Source organism: Zonotrichia leucophrys, chromosome 1 (genome assembly GCF_028769735.1).
Source record: "Zonotrichia leucophrys gambelii isolate GWCS_2022_RI chromosome 1, RI_Zleu_2.0, whole genome shotgun sequence".
Lineage (NCBI taxonomy): Eukaryota > Metazoa > Chordata > Aves > Passeriformes > Passerellidae > Zonotrichia > Zonotrichia leucophrys.
The window spans coordinates 45,987,586-46,004,059 of NC_088169.1; the positions used below are offsets into that span (position 1 = coordinate 45,987,586).

The 16,474-nt window shown below is 36.2% G+C and overlaps 1 long non-coding RNA gene across 1 annotated transcript; it reads left to right on the top strand.

Annotated features, from left to right (window-relative positions):
- Window positions 1–3,344: 3,344 nt before the first annotated feature.
- On the top strand, window positions 3,345–7,638 carry LOC135451358 (uncharacterized). The gene is made up of 3 exons (XR_010441291.1): window positions 3,345–3,408; window positions 5,878–5,956; window positions 6,886–7,638. It is a non-coding gene; the product is annotated as an uncharacterized LOC135451358 (long non-coding RNA).
- Window positions 7,639–16,474: the final 8,836 nt, after the last annotated feature.

Here is a 16,474-nt window from a genome sequence, read left to right on the forward strand (position 1 = left end):
AAGTGATTATTTTGTCTGGCTTTCTTTCACAAGCATAAGGAAAAGGAAATAGTCAGGTTTACATATTTCCCATAAACATGTGGAATGCCAAAAAACCTGAAAATTAGTGGTTTTGATTCTGTGATACAAAACCATGGGTGTTACCATGATTTTGAAGTCAAACAGAACTGAGTGCAGATTATCCATGCTAGTCTGCAGCAATGTTCAGGAGGAACAGAGGCAGCAGGCATCACATATGAATACACAGGCACGGCTCCAAAAAAGGCAAAAACTGTCGCAGAATCAGAGTTGATGTCTTTTCTAAACAGGAGGCTGCTGTGGTTAACTTGGCTATTACCTAATTTAAACTGTGAGTCATAGAAGGTACATGGCCTTTACATGCTTCTTGCTGTTGCAATGGATCACTCATGCCTGGCTGTATGCCACAAAAAAGTGGTATCAGCAGGAAGAGTTACTCACTGGCATTGAGCGCTTCCTTGTTCCCTCTGTCATGATGCCTGAGCTCTATGGCAGCACTGTATAGGAGCCAACACATTTTAGCAAAAAAAAAAAGGACTGATTTTACAAAGCCTATGAATCTATAACCCTTATTACCATGGAGCAGAGCCATGAGTTTTCCCACTATTTTGAATGAGGTTACAATAGGGAATAAGATCCTTCTTTCCAAAGTAGACGAAAGATGATTCAATTGCCTGTTTGAGAGATCTAAGCAGAATTGTCCCCTGATAAAGTCTGTATGCCTTTATCTGTCAATTTATTCAATCTTTGTCTTAAATTTTTATTAATGAAAATCTTCGGCTTATTCTCATAAGGATGAATAAGGACAGAGACAATCATTAAGACATTCTTCTCCCACATGGAACAGTTTTCCACAACTGCTAGACTTGCCAGTTTTATTGCTAATATACTTCCACCTCTATGACCACTGAAAAAGTAAACTGGAGATGAGGAAAAACCTGTTGCTAGCTGGCCCTTTTTTCTCCTACATATGGACATTACTACCATTCCACTCTATCAGAGATCTTCTAATGCTGGTAATACTCTATCTGCTTGTGCTCTTAACTCTCTTTTAAAGAGAAAAAAGGAAACATCAGGATATAAAATGATTCAGATAAAGTCATCCAGGAGGTTGGTAGCAGACATGAGGCTGTCATCGGGTGTCCACTGCAAGTGTCTGATTAGAGGTTTGGTTCAGATTAAATATGGTCCAGCGATCAGATTAGAGCTCATCATAAGGGAACCTTCCAAAGCTGCACAGAGTTGAGCATAGGGAACAACCATTTCTCTCTACAGATTCACTTCTATTGCAAATCAGAACATGTTAACATACTTTTGTTCCATGCACTCAGACACACCAAATAAAATCACAAACGTCCCAGTGTAAATGATGATGATAACAGCAACAATAACAACAACAACTATATATATGTATATATATGTATATACATACATGTATATTATATACCCTCCTCTTTGAGACATACAGGGCATCCTATATACCAGGTTTGGGCTTTTCATTTACTGCTAGTCAATTAGAATACATAATCTAGTGTAATCTTACCTTTTCCTCCAGGCTAGGAAACGTTGTTCTTTGGTCTTTCTTTGTTAGTAGAGAAACAGAAACTTTCACAGAATGATTTCTAAAATTTTAGGAGCTATCTTATGAATTGTGTTCCATCTTCTTATTTCCAAAGCACAGAGATCTTTCCAGTGATTAAAATATATCTGAGGGAATAAAGAAAAATGTTAAAATTAGTAGGGTACTTTATCATCTTCTTATCTTAACATTTTGTCTGTGACTTGCAAAGCTTTGAGATATTTGCATGATGATATTTCAGGCTATGCATTTTTGCACCCTAAGCAAGTGTTACTCAACCTACACAAATTTGAAGTTTTAAAATCAGATATGTTATTGATATCCAAGCTATACTGCCATATTAGGTTTGTGTGATTTTGGTAGTGGCAGGGCTGGGCTACAGGGTGGCTTCTGTGGGAAGCTGCTAGAATCTTGTTCCCCTGTGTCTGGCAGAGCCAATGCTAGTCGGGTCCAGGACAGACCTGCTGCTGGCCAAGGCTGAGCCAATCAGGAATGATAGTAACACCTCTGTATAATATATTTAAGAAGGAATAAAAATGCTATTTGACATATGTAACTGTGGCCAGAGAAGAGTGAGAATGTGTGAGAAGAACTACACTACAGACACCAAGGTCAGTGGAGAAGGAGGGGCAGGAGGTGATCCAGGTGCCAGAGCTGAGATACCCCTGTAACCCATGGTTAAGATAATGGTAAAGCAACTCTGCTCCTGCAGCCCATGAAGTTCCATGAGGATGCAGAGATTCTCCTTCAGCCTACAGAGCACGCTCATGGAGCAGGCAGATGCCTGAGGGGAGGCTGTGAGCCCTAGGAAACCTGTGCTGGAGCAGGTTTCTGGCAAGGACCTGCAATCCTGTGGAGCGGGGAGCCCTGCCACAGGTTTGCTGGTAGGACTTGTGACCCTGTGGGGAATTCACACTGGAGCAGGTTTGTGCTTGAAGGACTACAGCCCAGAGAAGAATGATCCAACTTGGAGCAGTTCATGGAGAACAGTTGCCCATGGGATAGATTCACTTTGGAGAAGTTGGTGGGGATCTGTCTCTCATGAGAGGGACCCCAAAGAGGAGCAGGGACTCCTCTCCCTGAGTAGAGGCAGAAATGTGTGATGAACAGACCATAAACCCCACTCCCTGTCTCCCTGCATCACTCAGAGGTAGGAGATAGAGCTGCTTGGGAAGGAGGGAGGGTTGGGAAGAAGGTGTTTTTTAAGACTTATTTTACTTCTCATTATCGTGCTTTGACTTTGTTAGTAATAAATTAGATTAATATCCCAAAGCTGAGTCTGTTTTGACCATGATGATAATCAGTGAGAGATCTCTCCTTATCCTTATCTCAACCTGTGAATCCTTCATTGTATTTTCTCTCTCCTATTCACTTACAGAGGGGAGTGACAGAGTTTTGGTGAGTGCCTGACATTCAGCCAGGGTCAACCCACCACAACTGAATATTAACTGATGTCTAAATTAGATACTGACTTTAAGAAAAGATAGAATATACATTCATTTTCAGTTAGTATAACTTCTGCTAATTAAAAAGGAGAATAGGATATAATATTTGAAAACATTTAAATGTAGTGGGATAGAAATAAGCAAATAAACATTGTCTAGAAAGTAATCTTACCCCCAAGGAGTTGCAGCTGGGCCAATTAGCAAAGATTAGGAGCAGGCCTGACTTTCACAGGCACAGCTGTAACCAATGAGAAGGAAATTGCTATAAAAGAGTGGGGTGGCTGGGTGAGAGGGGAACTGGAGTTGGTTGCTGTGTGAAGAAGAGTCAGTGCTCTGAGGAGTAACCCATGAGAAAACACTAAGAAGGTATGAAACTCTTGTGATAGGAGACAGCAGTATGGAGCCCCTGCAATAAGATGACAACTTTTAAGTATCTAGAGTAAATTTCAAAGTTACTTTTAGTGGGGAAAAGGTCCTTTTAAGATGAGTTTTGTTAACTTCAGAAAACACGTAAGATCCTAAATTAATATTTTTTAAAAGTACAAGTTCATAAAATTGAAGTAATTTATTCTATATCCTGTACAATATTTTCCTGGGGTAAATAATTTTATTCTAATTTGAAAATTTTAAATATTTATGTATGAGCAACTTCCAGTGCTCCTATGAAAATAATGTATTCATTCTTTTTGGCTATAGTTAAGCAGAGGAGGGCAAAAGGAGACTCATGGTGTGAGATAACGATTAGGAGAAAACATTTGAAGGGCAAAATAGGCCCAAAACTTTAAAAGATATTAAAAAAGAAAAAAAAAAAAACAGAATTAAAAGATGCTAATGAGAACTGAAATAAACCTTTAGAACATCTTCCCCTCCCACCCCAGCCTTTCTTTCCTTCTCGCAAACAGAACAGGGAGACAAAATGGGATTTTTAGTCAGTTTCCCACTTTTCAAGGTCTTTGGTCACTTCACTTAGAGAGAAGAATCTCTTTTGCTGTGTTGTGGGGTCTTTCCTTCAGGAAACACAGTAAGAATATGTCAGATAAATGTCAAATAAATGCAAATGATGAAATTTATCAGATCACTGAAAAAATCCATTATGAAACTAAGGTTTCATGAAAACAATAGTCACTGAAATCCACACAGAGTGAAAAAGATGTCACTGCCAAAAGTAACATATTCAGTGCAAAGGGAAGACACTGGCAACAATTCAGGAAAAAATGTGCTAGTGGCTTTACTATTATTTATAGACTGACGTAAATACTGATTTCGCAATTCCATCTGCACACAAAAATATTTGTCAAAAGTCTGAATAATTCACTAAAAGATACAAATAACTGCTAAGAGAAGAGAGCTTTGTCGTTTCCTCTTCATTTGCCATTTCATCCTTCTGAGAAGGTTATCCTCATCAAGAGACTGTAACAAGATTAAATGCCATCCCTCTTAGTGTTTGAGACAGACGTGACACATTTTCAGCTAAGAAAGAAAATGGGCTGACCGTTTCAGCTGGATAGAGATTCCCTGAGGGATAGGATCTATTAAAACAGTTGACAAAATAAAAGCTTTGATAGCTAGAAGCGGAGGCACACACAGCACTGCAATATGCGCCATTTTTCCTATGTGCAGAATCATGTTGGCAGGAGGCAGTGTCAGCCCAGCCTCACCAGTACTGCTATGTTATAGACAAAAATAAGGTTATGAGTCTGGGCAAAGTCTGTGCAGCTGAATTTCACACAGCTGTGGGTTACTCTTGGCTCTTCTTTCTAGTGAGGCTGAATCAGGCATTCCAGAATGAAATTTCTTGTCTGGCAAGGTGAATGTTGTACACAGTGTGGAAGAAATGTATTTTTATCAAGGATAACTAACACTTTCTTTCTAACCAATTTATTTAAATAATATGTGAAATACTGTAAGAGGTGCAGTTCTTAAACTAGATTGCTGATGCACTTGTGTTTGCCTGCCTTTTGTGCTCACTAGAGTATGTACACATTTCTCCAAAGGAGCTATATCTAGGATAAGATTTGGAAGAATCAGTTTCCCTAAACCTAAATTTAGCCATATATAAGCAAGAATTTACCCTGGAGATCTTAATTTTTCTTCTTCATGTAAATGAAGAAAATTAATAAAGAAAATCGTATTTATAATTATTATAATAATATATAATATATGAATAATTATTTTATAAAAATATAGTTATGGAATTTAACTAAAATGAATCACATCATCACATCTATTATGTAAATTATATACAGAAATGTAGATCCAAGCTAAAGTAAAGCCTGAGCTGCTTACACTTTTAAGATTATATGTTTCTATGGGCATATTCCTGCTCTATGATGCTTTAACTATTACTCTATTTCAGCCTTTCATCTTCAGCTATGGAGTTTATGCCCCTATAATTTTTTGACCAAAATGTTGTACTGCCATCCGAAATAATACCTCTAACCCCTTAACTGAGGCTTTTAATTGTGTGTTGGAAGAGGTAATATGAGGCAGGGCATAGAAGATTGAAGAATAGTCAGAGAGCAGGTGCCTAGGTTTTTATATAGCTGACAAGATGTTCTAGCCATCAGCCAGGACAAAAATCCTGCCTGTTTAAATTTCCCCTCTGACTGATGGACCATAATTAAAAGGTTCAGTCCCGCACCTATTGAGATCAGTGAAATGACTACCAGTAATTTCAGAGGCCGGTGAATTAGGACCCAAATTCTCTCCTGCTCTCCTGGGACAAAGGGCCATATGGCAAGCTGACTGCTCTTGCTCACAGTCCTACCTCGGAGAGAGGAAAAAAGGCGATGTGATCAGACATGGGCACTCTGCACCTGCTCCTTTCTTTTTCAGCATCACTTCAGAGTGGAAGCTGCTTTCACGGTTGCTGAGTATAGGAAGTGAGAGAAAGAAAGAGAAATAATGGCTAGCTGTATCCTTTCAGTGTCATCACAGTAATTTGCATTTTATTGAGATACAGAATACACAGCTCAGATTTCCTGAAAAAAAAATTCTTTTAGTTTTGCCTTGTTGCTGTTTCTGAATTTTTTTTCTTTTGACTTATTTGTATTGACTTCAAAGACTTTAGATTTTTTCCTAATTCTAATGATGAGTTATTCATATTTTCTAATTCTTCAGCTGCATATTTTTAATTCTGAATTTGCTAGTGTTTTCTTGCTTTGAAAAATAGCATAATATATCATGATTATGATAGTGGAGTTTTTTAATGGCTAAGATTCTATGAAAAAAATTCACTCTATTATACCTGATGACTAAATTTCTTCTTTATATGCAAGATGTAAACAGTAATTAATCATAATTTAGGAAAAATACTAGAGTTTTAATATTTAAATGAAATGTAGTGCTATGAGACTTACTCTATGTAGAACAAGGCAAATTATTCATACAGTATTATTTTCTGAAATATACATCTTAAATCCCACAAATTAAATATTGTAGGTCAAGATACTCTTAGGATTTTATTATTCTACCTGTTGAATCAATGGTGGTTTTGATTGATATAATACAGATTTGAATCAGCATAATAGAAGTAGCAACAAAAAAATCTAGGCCCTCTTATAGCTTAGATTAATTTTGAAGTTGACAGAATACTTTGCCAATTATTACAGGGACTCAGATGATTTTAATTGAAAGCTGCTAGTAAAAACACAAATTTAGTAAGTCAAGTATAAAGGTAAGTGGCGCAGAAAGTTTAGATACCTGTATTTCCTTCACAAAGCTATTACTTTTCCTTTTGCACATTTTTGAAAAAAAACCCCAATAATCCCCCCAGAAGAAACTTAAATCAAACCCAAAACTAAGTCATAGAATTGTACCTTAACAATAGGCATAATCTTGAAGATATGCAACAACATGAATTTAAGAAAGTGACAGAAAACCCAAAAGACAAGAAAATTATGGTAAAGTACTGTAGGATAAATAGATCTATTTAAGTATCTCCTTAGGTATGGAAGATGCAGGACCTGCCTGTAGCACCTTTCAGAAGGAATTTTATTTCAGGCAAAATAAATCCTCTTCTAAGTTTTGAGCTACAACTTATCTACCAACTTCCTTCCTTCCGCCACTTCCTTCCGCCACTTCCTTCCTCTCACTTTTTCTTCAGAGAACCTAATACCAGAAGCAATGAGAAGACACTCCTAGCTTATCCACACTGTCCATCTGCAATGTCAAATGCCTTGAAATTTGTCAAAGACAAATTCAAACACATGAAAAGTCACCAAAATCTCTGGGGGAAAAAATAAAAGGAAAGAAAAAAAAAATGGTCAGTGGTACGACACCAAAACATTTGCTGACTATTCTGTATCTTTGAACAAAAATTATAGGCCCTTTTTTTTTTATTTGGATCACTCTTCAGAAGTAGAAGTATCTATTTCATCACAATCTCAGTTAAAGGTAATAGAAATCAAGATTAATTTAATTATGTGCATTACCATGCCAGTCTTCAGTTTTATTTTTGAAACACTACTCCCAGCTATTATTTAAAAATATTAGAAATGACACAATTACAAGACAAATAAACTTGCAATATAATGGGATTCCTGAAACAATAGATATATCTAAATGTCAAACCCACAAATTCTTTTTTTGCTATGAATCTGCTTATCCTTTTTTTTTCTGTTGAAAAATTGAGAAAATTAATAACTTAAAAAGTTTCATTATTAGGTTTTTCAAAATTTAACTTAGCACTTGAAGCACCTTATGTGTCTTTTGTCCAATTGACATATCAATGTGACTCTAACATATCCTTTCTCTCTCCATCAGAGTATCTGTAGTGAAATTTAGGTCAGCTGTAACAAAAAGTTTCTGCTTTCCTGAGCCATAGGATCTGTTCATTCTATTGCAAATAATGTCATGCTCACATGAGTTGCAGAAAGAAAAACCTGTCCTGTCATTTTTTTCTCTTTTCATTGTGTTTTTGTTCTTTGTTTCGCTCTATATACCTGAGTTTCATTTTTTATTTAATTTTATACTTGAACTACACAGAGATAGACAAACTCTCAGTGCAACTCAATGGAACAATTTTCAAACATTTGAAATAAACTATCAGTAATCTTTGATAAAAATACATTTCTTCCTAAGTGTATATGGTACTCACCTTGCCATACAAAAAATTTCATGCTGCAACTCCTTTCTTCTCTGCTTTCTCTGAATGGCAAACTCTTCAAATAGTACATCTGAAATAGTCTAAATCAAGTCCATTACATGTTTTGCTAATATCTCTTCTATCACACATTTGAAGAAAAAAATATTTATACTCATTAAGACAATCTGTCAAAGATATCAAATTTTGGCCTGTATGTGTGCCGTTATATAACAGACTTATGCAGTAAAAATATTTGAATTCTAACACATTCAGTACACCAAGAAATTTCTTATATGCAACACAGAGTTGTATATAAGAAATTCTTTGTTGTTGCGAAGAAATTCTGAAAGTAAATATTTGTGTACTCTAAACAAATTTAAAGAAATAATAATTACCAGAATGATGCCACAGTTGTTTTAATTTTAATATATTTTTATTTAAAATTTCACTATTTTAATAAAAGGATGTTGGTTATAAGACTATTCAACTTGTATTAATTTGCTCTGTACTGTCCTTAAATTTATACAATTTGTAAATAGCACCCGATTTTGGAGACCAGAGTTTAGAAGCCATAAGAAAAGCCTCAGTTAGGACCTGAGGAAAAAGGAATTTAGAAAAAATGCATATGCATGCAGGTACAGCTTACCGATGGCAATTTCATTAATTTATTTGGTTTTTCATCCTCAGATGAGATATAAACATTAAGAAATTATTTTCTGAATGCAGTCATGTGACGAGTAAGAAAACACTACCTTTATTTAGAGAGATATTAAAATAATTTCTGAAGGCCTCTAAATTCTGATTAACTATGCTGGCAAAGAATTACACAAATTATGCTGCTAAGGCATAATACAAAGTGTTCCTTTGCTTAAAGTAATGTTTTTTCAATGCTTACTTTCTCTTTACAAATAAATTTGATTTTCTGTTAAAAAATTCATAGATGTGTAATATACAGACAAATCTCGCTGGCTACCTGAAGTACCAGTGATAATACTGCCTTTTAAGGTCTTAGGAATATAAATAAACTAATCAAACTTTTTGGTAATATTTTATGTTCTATTCTCCATAAGTTTTCATAATACTCCATTGTATAAAAATTACTGATGACTGCAAAAGCCCTAATTAACTGATGGACATTGTTTATTTTAGTGTCAAACCTATATGTATTTGTTACCTGTAGGTTAAATACCTCCTTCTTTTCACTATTTAAAATAAATTATAAGAGATATAAACCATAAAGAACATGAACAAAATTAATTTTTAAGCTCTTCCATGTTATCTGCATGAATAAATACTTTTTTGGTTACCGCCTTGTTACAAAGGAGCTCATATTAATTCCACAAGGAAGTGAATCAGTCCACAGCATCTTGAAAATCAGCTCTGGTGTCACCCCTTATTATGCTTTATCAATCAAGTGAAAGAAAGACAAATTTATTTCTCAAAACTAAAAATTAGTGTCTTATTAATGGCAAAGGTATGTGCCACTTCTGGAACTAAATCCCAGTGTTTAATGAGGTTATTCAGTAACCTCTATTAAATTAGTAAGTCTGTCAGATATGTCTGTCAGAGGCAGAAATGGAGGCTTATTGTAGAGCAGCCTTGGCGAAATTCTGTAGAAAGAAATATCTGATTTCTAATCAATTTATTTGTATTTTTGTTTCAAAAATCTTATTCTTTATCCATTTACTGCTACGATAATTAATATTTATGTATTTAGGGAATCCCTCATATCACAGCCTCTACAAACAACAAATAAATTATGCCTATTCTTGATTTGCTGATTCTTCAGGAACTATATGAAATGATGGGCCTTGCCTTCCTCTTTCATAGTTCACTTTATATTGCATATGGGTGAAATATCTGTTTTATGAGTACACATATAAATAAATCCTTAAAATACTTAAATTATGCCACTAGCACTTGTATTTCTATATAACCATTGCATTTATACTTTTTTTTTTTATTGACATCTGATGTATCCTAATACTTTAATATTTTTTTTAATTATTATCCTTTTCTCTTTACATGCATGCACCATAGAAAGAGTGGCACCTGAGATACAAAATAGGAGATTTTTAATATGAAGGTAGAGTTGTGAAATCTGCATGAGGTGATGTGCAAGTAAAATGTCAATGGAGATAAACTCATGCACTCCCAGAAACTCCTTGTTGTGGGGGAAGTGTCTCCACTGCTGTATTTCAGGAGGTACCTCCAAATTCTCTCCAAAATCATAGACTGGATGAATAGGGCACTCTTAAAAAAAAAAAAACAAACAAAAAAACAAACAACTGTAGACCCAGAAAAAGCATTTAGATTCAAGGTTTACACACCTCAGAAAATTCTTTATTGTATTTTGAAAAGCAAAATGGAAAAAAAAAAAAGAAACAACCAAAACTAATTAAGCAAGACACTACAACTAAATTTTCCATGAGTCAACAAAATGTTTACCCTTAGGAAATTCTGAAGCAATTAGTCTCTCCTTTGAGTTCCCTTTCATTAGATTCTTAGAAAATTGCAAAACTTTGTACACTGGGTGGCCTGTGATGTTATGAAAATTTTAGTAGCTAGATTCCACCTCTCTCTCAGGCCAGGTTCTTCAAGCTAGAGCTTTTCATACTGTGTGATATATACTAATTTGTTCAAAAGTTATTTGAGGACTTGTTAATCATGGTATTCCTCATTTCCTGTATCCATGAGTTTCCTGATTGTCATAAGCTATATAATCACTGAATACTTCTAGATGTAACTGAAAATGGAATTTAAGATTTGAAGGAATTATTTGAATGAAATTTAAAATTTGAAGGTACACAGAGTTAATACATTTTGCTGTGTGCTCCATACACCACCAGAGCATGTAATTTTATTTGGCTATTCAAAACTGGTAGACAACTTGACCTTAAATATTGCTGCTTCTGTTTGTCCTTTGTAGAAATGGGATGGCATTAGTTTTCTTTTAACACTGTTGTGAATATAAAATAGTTAATGTCTAATGTCTAAAAACTGTTTTTGTGGTGCATTAGTCCATAATTCTCTATTCATAGAAGTGTTCACACAATGTGAGCTGAATAAATGGTGAGATTTCAAATTGAGCATTGAGTAGAATAACAATCTTCAATCATAGCTGATCACTAAACTACAGTATAAACTCCAACTAGATAGCAAATGAAATGTATAAACAGAACACTAAAGTCTATATCAAAATGCACATAAACAAGCAATTCTGTCAATACTGTACATTCTAAATGACTGACAGACCACAGAAACATTAAGCTTAGTCTATGATAGGAGAAGTTTCATAAGAGATATGCATTTTAAAGGTTTTTTTCTGAAAACAAATCAAAACAGTTGTAGTGGAATTTGTGCTTAGACTGTACATAAATATCTATATGCGGCAGTCTGCACATAAGTTAGATATTTAAATTTCCACCACAGTCAGCAGAGATCAGAATCTTGACTCATGTACCTAAGCATAGAGTTAGTTGAGACATCTAACAGATATGATTGTTGGAGATCTGGCATAGAGACTTATGGAGACTTTCAGTGTGGCACTGGGATGACAGCCACTGTATCCTTAGGCATCTCAAATGGTATGAGGCAGCTGTGATTGGAATGCAGTTAAATAGAAACAAAAGTAGTTGATTCAGTTTCTGGAATTGATTCCAGCCTCGAACCTGTCTAAGTCAAAAAGCAAGACTTGGTCAACTAGGCTTGAGCATCAGCATAAAATAAAACTTCCGTTCTCCCTAAATTGAACAAACTCATTTGTATTTAACATACTCTTGCCCTGTGTATGCTTTCTCTGACGACTCTGTGGTGTCAGGAATAAAAAGGTCAAAGATTCTTCTCAACAATTTATTTGGATAATGCCATCCTGTGTTAGGAAATTAGGAGAAGGAATTGGACTGACCTGAGCTATTGCATATCAGTCCTAGTTTGTATTTTCTTATTGAAATATAAAGCCGTGGGTTCTATTCACAATCTCAGTGGTTCTTCAGTGAGCATACTTTTCAAAACACCTGCTGTTTCCATGACCAATAGAAGAATCTGGAGATGGACTTTAGATTCCATTCTTTGCTTTCAACACTTAAACAAAAATGTTCCTCCTAAGCCTTAGTCACAACTGAGAAAGGGTAAGTTAGCAAATACAACCTCAGTAAGCACAATGTGCTGTTTTTGTGAGGTCAGTTGAGGCTACTGCTATTCATATTCACTTTGTAAATATTTGCGTAACAAAAATTATTTGGATTCCTCAGTGGCAAATACTTCACAAGACCCAGGTGCGCTGTAAAAAAGATGTTTGTATTTATAAAGAGAGGAGGAGTCTATTGACTCTTTCTACTTAAATAACATTTACATTTCTTTCAAACTTCCTTCTGAACATGATACTACAATGCCTTTCAACTCTTAGAGAAAATATGCTAGTAGATAAAAGAGCTTAGCTCTCATGAAGGATTTGTATTCTTCTGATGCATGAATTTTCTTGAAGCTTGACACAATTCTAGCTTTTCTCACAGTCACTTGAGAAAGGATAATGAAAGAACAGCCCTAAGGAAAATAGGTGTAATTAACATTTACATAACAAAGAAACAAACAAACATTTTTTTTTTTGTTTGGTTTTTACTGGGGGTCTTTAAGGTGAACTGTTCATGGCTAATGTGTGTTAATGTTATTCTTAGAAGTTGAATCTTGTCCATGATTCATGTGGATTTCACAGCAGCTTGATATTTGTTTTCATCCCCTACGAATGGGATGAATCGTTCACTGAAAAATTCATGCATCCAAAGTCTAATAAGTAAAACAAAAGATACCTGTACAAGCAAAGTAAAATAAGGAATTAATTCTCGACTTCCCAGGCAAGTGTTCAACCATCTCTGGAAAAGCAGGGCTCCATCACATGTAATGGCCACTTGTGAAGGCAAACTCCATTACTCCAAACATTCTCCCCCTTTCTTTTAGATATTTGCTCACTATCTTCAATCATTAATAATGATGAGACTGACCTCTTCCAATTCTTTCTTTTATTAGAGATGTTCTAGATTGTTTTTTTCCTCACTAAAACCTTTCCACATTGTGGAAGTGCTTTAATATGTTTATCAGAATTACTGTCATCAGTCTCCACTACTGAAGGAACATTTTCAAAAGTTTAGGTCTATAGTATAATATAATCAAGAAAGCATAGGTAATTTTGAGATTTCCCATCTGATCCTATTGTGGTTTTGGTTTTGGCTTATTGCATCTGAATTACATCTTTGCCTGCATGCGTTCTTCACCAATTTATTGCACTGAGGGTTCTGCAATTTATGAGGACAAAAGAAATACACCTTATACTTAAAGCCACGACTTAATGGTCAATCTAATTTTAATCTCAACTGTTTAATTATCTTTAATTCAGATCTAGTTATTAATGAAAATTAAAATTGAACAAATAAACTGCAAATCCAAAACAGCCAAAGCCAGACAACAAACCTCTCTCATAAACTATTTTATCAGAATTACTGTGCTTACATTTCGTGCATCTACTCCTTCCTCCTGCGGTTGTTATGCTCATCCAATGCCTGTGTGATTCCCAAGCCTGATGCCCTCAGGGAGTGTGAGGATATGTTACACCAACTTGTCAGCTTTATGAGCCCTTTCTCATGAGAATATGGTATTATCTGGAGGTTCTTCTTGTCCACAGGTTCTCTTGGGGTTATTTCCATGCCTTTTGTAACACTGCCTGTGCCTTGATCTTTCTCTTTTGTGCCACAATTACTTATTGTAGCTTTATTTACTGTACATATTGGGGTTTATTTACTTTGGATGCTTATCCTTTGGATACTTGTTCTCTGTAACTGCTGAATAAAAATGGCTTAGACCAGCTTCCAAGGTTACATTTCTAACTAATCAATGACTATTAGTGGTTTATTTATAGTTCTGGAACCTCTGGTATCATGCCTACCGTTTCAAGGCATTTACTCTCATTACAAATTTGCATTTATGTAAATTACTTTTTTTAAATTTTAGGGCTGCAGAGCATTGATTTTACATATAATGGTGGTTTTTATATGTTAGTTATACTAAGATTTCACTATATTAAGAATATTGCTGCAATGGGACTTCACAAAACAAAGCTTTATTAAAGCTCAGTGAGTCACAGGGTTTAGGCAATTGGTGCTGCACCCAAATGAGCTGAAACAAAGTTCCAACCAAGACCAACGTGGGACCAACCACGGAACACATACCCACGCTTAGTCCTGAGGTCTCACAGAGTTATCATGTATTGTGGCCTGTAGCATGGAGAGTATCATATTTGCTGAGTTAGAGGGTCACAGCTCACTGTGTCCAGGCTTGTTATTCTACCCATTTTTCTTGTGCCAGTTGTAAGTGTCAAAGAGCAGAAGATGCTTTCAGGATGTTCACTATCATGTGACTGCTTCCAATCATCTTGATGTCTTTAAACATCTTGACTGAAAATTGACTTTTAAATACCTTTAAGGCTTTCTTGTTAATGTGAGATTTTTCTAGTTTACATTTTCCATCCAGAGGGACCTTGACCGGTGTGAGAGGGGTGCCTGTGCAAACCTCACGAAGTTCAATAGGACGAGTGTACAAGATGTTGCACATGGGTCAGGGCAATCCCAAGCACAAACACAGGATGATCAGAGTGAGATATTTGACAAGAAGCTCAATATGATCTGGCAATGTGCATTTTCAGCCCAGAAAGTCAACTGCACCCTGGAATACGTCAAAAGAAGGGTGGCTGTGAGGACAAAGGACATGGTCCTGCCCTCTACTTCCCTTATGTGATCACCCCCCTGCCAGAGTGCTGCATACAGCTCTGGGGTTCCCAGCAGAAAAGAACATGTACCTGTCAGAGCAAATCCACAGGAGGGACACAAGGATGATCAGAGGGCCAGAACTTCTCTCCTATGAAGACAGGCCGAGGGAGTTGGGCTTATTCAACCTGGAGAAGACTCTGAGGAGACATTATTGCAGCCTTCCAAGTCCTATAAGGAAGATGGGTGGGGACTTTTTTCAAGTGCATGTAGTTAGGACAAGAGGTAATGGTTTTAAGTGAGAAAGGGTAGTTTTAGACTACATGTTAAGAGAAAATTAAATGTTGTAAGAGTGGTGAGATGATGCAACCAGTTGCCCTGAGAAACCATGGATTTTCCATCCCCGGAAGGCCAGGTTAGAAGGAGCTCTGAGCAACCTGGACTAATGGGAGGTGTCCCTGTCTGTGGCAGGATCATCAGAATTACATAAAGTCCCATTTAACACAATCTGAGTTTTTATGATTCTGTGTTAGTATCTAACTGTGAAAGAAGCAGATTATTTTACACTGCAAGTTAGCAATCACCCTCTGCCACAACCCAGAAACAAGTCTGATGTTCATTATAAATAATTGACAGGCTGAACAAAAACATCAATCCATGTGACAGGGAACTCCTATTCTTTACTGTAAAATTATCTTAGCTCCAGCAACTAACCTGCTATTTAGTGTCAAAAGTGCTGGCTAACAAGCTTTAAGCTTTATTATAAAACTTTACCAAGTTCCCAACTCTCAGAGCAAAGTTCATATATGAAGTAAGGAGTAGAATATGATCTCTGCACTTGCTGGGATAAAACAAGAGAGAACAGAACAAGAAAAAGAATAGGAGAGAAAGGAGGAAAAGGACTAGTCCTTAGATCCCATGTCCTTCTTGCTGCCATGGATGGTCTGGATCTGGAGGCAATGGAAGAAAGAGAGAGAGAGGAGAGTTTACAATCAGTTTACAGCTTACATTATTTATGCACGTGTCTTATGTAAAATAAGATTTTTTGCACCATTTGCGCCACATTGTTCACACATGTGCAGTTTGCCCTTTAGACCCCTCCAGGAAATGATTTGGGGGAAACTGGACGTCTGTGGTGTCCTGAAGCCCCTTTTATTGAGGCACCTGGGACTCAATCCTTCCCTTGATGCAGCTGTGCTGAGGATGAGTTTCAAGGCAAACTTGAGATCCCAGCAACTAAAATGGAATTTATCTCAGAACAGCACTGCCCTACCTCCATGGACTGTCTCTTCCAGTCAGAACTCTCCTGTTGCAACAGTGAGAATGCTTCAGACAAATGATGCTGACTTGCTTATGCCTAGTCCTTCACTTGAAGTCCACACTGTCTCACCTCTTTTCACTTCCAGTAGGAACTGAAATCTGCCCTCAGTTTTAACTGTAGTTTCTCACCATACTCTTGTTTTCATTACGTTGTGTGTTGTTTTCTTTGCTGCTTTCTGAGTTCAGTTTTATCAGCTTTAGTTTCCGTGTAGCAGTGCCAAGAATTTGTAAATGCTGATACAAGTTGCTGAGCATGCCTTTGTAATTTTGG